Source organism: Heptranchias perlo, chromosome X (assembly GCF_035084215.1).
Source record: "Heptranchias perlo isolate sHepPer1 chromosome X, sHepPer1.hap1, whole genome shotgun sequence".
Taxonomy (NCBI): Eukaryota; Metazoa; Chordata; class Chondrichthyes; order Hexanchiformes; family Hexanchidae; genus Heptranchias; species Heptranchias perlo.
In genome coordinates, this window is record NC_090370.1 from 15,953,994 (window position 1) to 15,959,993 (window position 6,000).

Below are 6,000 nucleotides of genomic sequence, written 5' to 3' on the forward strand. Positions count from 1 at the left end.
ACAGCGCCCCCGCCTGTCCACAACCGGCACGGCACGGGCGGCGGACAGCGCCCCCGCCTGTCCACAGACGGCAGGGCACGGGCGGCGGACAGCGCCCCCGCCTGTCCACAAGCGACACGGCTCGGGCGGCGGACAGCGCCCCCGCCTGTCCACAGACGGCACGGCACGGGCGGCGGACAGCGCCCCCGCCTGTCCGCAACCGGCACGGCACGGGCGGCGGACAGCGCCCCCGCCTGTCCGCAACCGGCACGGCACGGGCGGCGGACAGCGCCCCCGCCTGTCCGCAACCGGCACGGCACGGGCGGCGGACAGCGCCCCCGCCTGTCCGCAACCGGCACGGCACGGGCGGCGGACAGCGCCCCCGCCTGTCCGCAACCGGCACGGCACGGGCGGCGGACACGCCCCCGCCTGTCCGCAGACGGCAGGGCACGGGCGGCGGACAGCGCACCCGCCTGTCCGCAACCGGCACTGCACGGGCGGCGGACAGCGCCCCCGCCTGTCCGCTGACGGCACGACACGGGCGGCGGACAGCGCCCCCGCCTGTCCGCAGGCGGCACGGCACGGGCGGCGGACAGCGCCCCCGCCTGTCCGCAACCGGCACGGCACGGGCGGCGGACAGCGCCCCCGCCTGTCCGCAGGCGGCACGGCACGGGCGGTGGACAGCGCCCCCGCCTGTCCGCAACCGGCACGGCACGGGCGGCGGACAGCGCCCCCGCCTGTCCGCAGACGGCACGGCACGGGCGGCGGACAGCGCCCCCGCCTGTCCGCAACCGGCACGGCACGGGCGGCGGACAGCGCCCCCGCCTGTCCGCAACCGGCACGGCACGGGCGGCGGACAGCGCCCCCGCCTGTCCGCAACCGGCACGGCACGGGCGGCGGACAGCGCCCCCGCCTGTCCGCAACCGGCACGGCACGGGCGGCGGACAGCGCCCCCGCCTGTCCGCAACCGGCACGGCACGGGCGGCGGACAGCGCCCCCGCCTGTCCGCAACCGGCAGGGCACGGGCGGCGGACAGCGCCCCCGCCTGTCCGCAACCGGCAGGGCACGGGCGGCGGACAGCGCCCCCGCCTGTCCGCAGGCGGCACGGCACGGGCGGCGGACAGCGCCCCCGCCTGTCCGCAGGCGGCACGGCACGTGCGGCGGACAGCGCCCCCGCCTGTCCGCAAGCGGCACGGCACGGGCGGCGGACAGCGCCCCCGCCTGTCCGCAGACGGCAGGGCACGAGCGGCGGACAGCGCCCCCGCCTGTCCGCAACCGGCACGGCAACGGGCGGCGGACAGCGCCCCCGCCTGTCCGCATGCGGCACGGCACGGGCGGCGGACAGCGCCCCCGCCTGTCCGCAACCGGCACGGCACGGGCGGCGGACAGCGCCCCCGCCTGTCCGCAACCGGCACGGCACGGGCGGCGGACAGCCGCCCCCGCCTGTCCGGAACCGGCAGGGCACGGGCGGCGGACAGCGTCCCCGCCTGTCCGCAACCGGCAGGGCACGGGCGGCGGACAGCGCCCCCGCCTGTCCGCAACCGGCAGGGCACGGGCGGCGGACAGCGCCCCGACTGTCCGCAACCGGCACGGCACGGGCGGCGGACAGCGCCCCCCGCCTGACCGCAACCGGCAGGGCACGGGCGGCGGACAGCGCCCCGCCTGTCCGCAACGGGCACGGCATGGGCGGCGGACAGCGCCCCCGCTTGTCCGCAACCGGCACGGCACGGGCGGCGGAGAGCGCCCCCGCCTGTCCGCAGACGGCACGGCACGGGCGGCGGACAGCGCCCCCGCCTGTCCGCAAGCGGCACGGCACGGGCGGCGGACAGCGCCCCCGCCTGTCCACAACCGGCACGGCACGGGCGGCGGACAGCGCCCCCGCCTGTCCTCAGACGGCAGGGCACGGGCGGCGGACAGCGCCCCCGCCTGTCCACAACCGGCATGGCACGGCCGGCGGACAGCGCCCCCGCCTGTCCGCAAGCAGCACGGCTCGGGCGGCGGACAGCGCCCCCGCCTGTCCACAACCGGCACGGCACGGGCGGCGGACAGCGCCCCCGCCTGTCCACAGACGGCTGGGCACGGGCGGCGTACAACAGCAGGGCACGGGCGGCGGACAGCGCCCCCGCCTGTCCACAACCGGCACGGCAACGGGCGGCGGACAGCGCCTTCGCCTGTCCACAAGTGGCACGGCACGGGCGGCGGACAGCGCCCTCCGCCTGTCCACAGACGGCAGGGCACGGGCGGCGGACAGCGCCCCCGCCTGTCCACAGACGGCAGGGCACGGGCGGCGGACAGCGCCCCCGCTTGTCCACAACCGGCACATCACGGGCGGCGGACAGCGCCTCCGCCTGTCCACAAGCGGCACGGCACGGGCGGCGGACAGCGCCCCCGCCTGTCCACAACCGGCACGGCACGGGCGGCGGACAGCGCCCCCGCCTGTCCACAGACGGCAGGGCACGGGCGGCGGACAGCGCCCCCGCCTGTCCACAAGCGACACGGCTCGGGCGGCGGACAGCGCCCCCGCCTGTCCACAACCGGCACGGCACGGGCGGCGGAGAGCGCCCCCGCCTGTCCACAGACGGCACGGCACGGGCTGCGGACAGCGCCCCCGCCTGTCCGCAACCGGCACGGCACGGGCGGCGGACAGCGCCCCCGCCTGTCCGCAACCGGCACGGCACGGGCGGCGGACAGCGCCCCCGCCTGTCCGCAACCGGCACGGCACGGGCGGCGGACAGCGCCCCCGCCTGTCCGCAACCGGCACGGCACGGGCGGCGGACAGCGCCCCCGCCTGTCCGCAACCGGCACGGCACGGGCGGCGGACAGCGCCCCCGCCTGTCCGCAAGCGGCTGGGCACGGGCGGCGGACAGCGCCCCCGCCTGTCCGCAACCGGCACGGCACGGGCGGCGGACAGCGCCTCCGCCTGTCCACAAGCGGCACGGCACGGGCGGCGGACAGCGCCCCCGCCTGTCCGCAACCGGCAGGGCACGGGCGGCGGACAGCGCCCCCGCCTGTCCGCAACCGGCAGGGCACGGGCGGCGGACAGCGCCCCCGCCTGTCCGCAACCGGCACGGCACGGGCGGCGGACAGCGCCCCCGCCTGTCCGCAACCGGCAGGGCACGGGCGGCGGACAGCGCCCCCGCCTGTCCGCAACCGGCAGGGCACGGGCGGCGGACAGCGCCCCGCCTGTCCGCAACCGGCACGGCACGGGCGGCGGACAGCGCCCCCGCCTGTCCGCAAGCGGCACGGCACGGGCGGCGGACAGCGCCCCCGCCTGTCCGCAAGCAGCACGGCTCGGGCGGCGGACAGCGCCCCCGCCTGTCCACAACCGGCACGGCACGGGCGGCGGACAGCGCCCCCGCCTGTCCACAACCGGCACGGCACGGGCGGCGGACAGCGCCCCCGCCTGTCCACAAGCGGCTGGGCACGGGCGGCGTACAACAGCAGGGCACGGGCGGCGGACAGCGCCCCCGCCTGTCCACAACCGGCACGGCACGGGCGGCGGACAGCGCCTCCGCCTGTCCACAACCGGCACGGCACGGGCGGCGGACAGCGCCCCCACCTGTCCACAGACGGCAGGGCACGGGCGGCGGACAGCGCCCCCGCCTGTCCACAACCGGCACGTCACGGGCGGCGGACAGCGCCTCCGCCTGTCCACAACCGGCACGGCACGGGCGGCGGACAGCGCCCCCGCCTGTCCACAGACGGCAGGGCTCGGGCGGCGGACAGCGCCCCCGCCTGTCCGCAACCGGCACGTCACGGGCGGCGGACAGCGCCTCCGCCTGTCCACAACCGGCACGGCACGGGCGGCGGACAGCGCCCCCGCCTGTCCACAGACGGCTGGGCACGGGCGGCGCACAACAGCAGGGCACGGGCGGCGGACAGCGCCCCCGCCTGTCCACAACCGGCACGGCACGGGCGGCGGACAGCGCCTCCGCCTGTCCACAAGTGGCACGGCACGGGCGGCGGACAGCGCCCCCGCCTGTCCGCAACCGGCACGGCACGGGCGGCGGACAGCGCCCCCGCCTGTCCGCATGCGGCACGGCACGGGCGGCGGACAGCGCCCCCGCCTGTCCGCAACCGGCACGGCACGGGCGGCGGACAGCGCCCCCGCCTGTCCGCAGGCGGCACGGCACGGGCGGCGGACAGCGCCCCCGCCTGTCCGCAAGCGGCACGGCACGGGCGGCGGACAGCGCCCCCGCCTGTCCGCAGACGGCAGGGCACGAGCGGCGGACAGCGCCCCCGCCTGTCCGCAACCGGCACGGCACGGGCGGCGGACAGCGCCCCCGCCTGTCCGCATGCGGCACGGCACGGGCGGCGGACAGCGCCCCCGCCTGTCCGCAACCGGCACGGCACGGGCGGCGGACAGCGCCCCCGCCTGTCCGCAACCGGCACGGCACGGGCGGCGGACAGCGCCCCCGCCTGTCCGGAACCGGCAGGGCACGGGCGGCGGACAGCGTCCCCGCCTGTCCGCAACCGGCAGGGCACGGGCGGCGGACAGCGCCCCCGCCTGTCCGCAACCGGCAGGGCACGGGCGGCGGACAGCGCCCCGACTGTCCGCAACCGGCACGGCACGGGCGGCGGAGAGCGCCCCCCGCCTGTCCGCAGACGGCACGGCACGGGCGGCGGACAGCGCCCCCGCCTGTCCGCAAGCGGCACGGCACGGGCGGCGGACAGCGCCCCCGCCTGTCCACAACCGGCACGGCACGGGCGGCGGACAGCGCCCCCGCCTGTCCTCAGACGGCAGGGCACGGGCGGCGGACAGCGCCCCCGCCTGTCCACAACCGGCATGGCACGGGCGGCGGACAGCGCCCCCGCCTGTCCGCAAGCAGCACGGCTCGGGCGGCGGACAGCGCCCCCGCCTGTCCACAACCGGCACGGCACGGGCGGCGGACAGCGCCCCCGCCTGTCCACAGACGGCTGGGCACGGGCGGCGTACAACAGCAGGGCACGGGCGGCGGACAGCGCCCCCGCCTGTCCACAACCGGCACGGCACGGGCGGCGGACAGCGCCTCCGCCTGTCCACAAGTGGCACGGCACGGGCGGCGGACAGCGCCCCCGCCTGTCCACAGACGGCAGGGCACGGGCGGCGGACAGCGCCCCCGCCTGTCCACAGACGGCAGGGCACGGGCGGCGGACAGCGCCCCCGCTTGTCCACAACCGGCACATCACGGGCGGCGGACAGCGCCTCCGCCTGTCCACAAGCGGCACGGCACGGGCGGCGGACAGCGCCCCCGCCTGTCCACAACCGGCACGGCACGGGCGGCGGACAGCGCCCCCGCCTGTCCACAGACGGCAGGGCACGGGCGGCGGACAGCGCCCCCGCCTGTCCACAAGCGACACGGCTCGGGCGGCGGACAGCGCCCCCGCCTGTCCACAACCGGCACGGCACGGGCGGCGGAGAGCGCCCCCGCCTGTCCACAGACGGCACGGCACGGGCGGCGGACAGCGCCCCCGCCTGTCCGCAACCGGCACGGCACGGGCGGCGGACAGCGCCCCCGCCTGTCCGCAACCGGCACGGCACGGGCGGCGGACAGCGCCCCCGCCTGTCCGCAACCGGCACGGCACGGGCGGCGGACAGCGCCCCCGCCTGTCCGCAACCGGCACGGCACGGGCGGCGGACAGCGCCCCCGCCTGTCCGCAACCGGCACGGCACGGGCGGCGGACAGCGCCCCCGCCTGTCCGCAACCGGCACGGCACGGGCGGCGGACAGCGCCCCCGCCTGTCCGCAAGCGGCGGGGCACGGGCGGCGGACAGCGCCCCCGCCTGTCCACAACCGGCACGGCACGGGCGGCGGACAGCGCCTCCGCCTGTCCACAAGCGGCACGGCACGGGCGGCGGACAGCGCCCCCGCCTGTCCGCAACCGGCAGGGCACGGGCGGCGGACAGCGCCCCCGCCTGTCCGCAACCGGCAGGGCACGGGCGGCGGACAGCGCCCCCGCCTGTCCGCAACCGGCACGGCACGGGCGGCGGACAGCGCCCCCGCCTGTCCGCAACCGGCAGGGCACGGGCGGCGGACAGCGC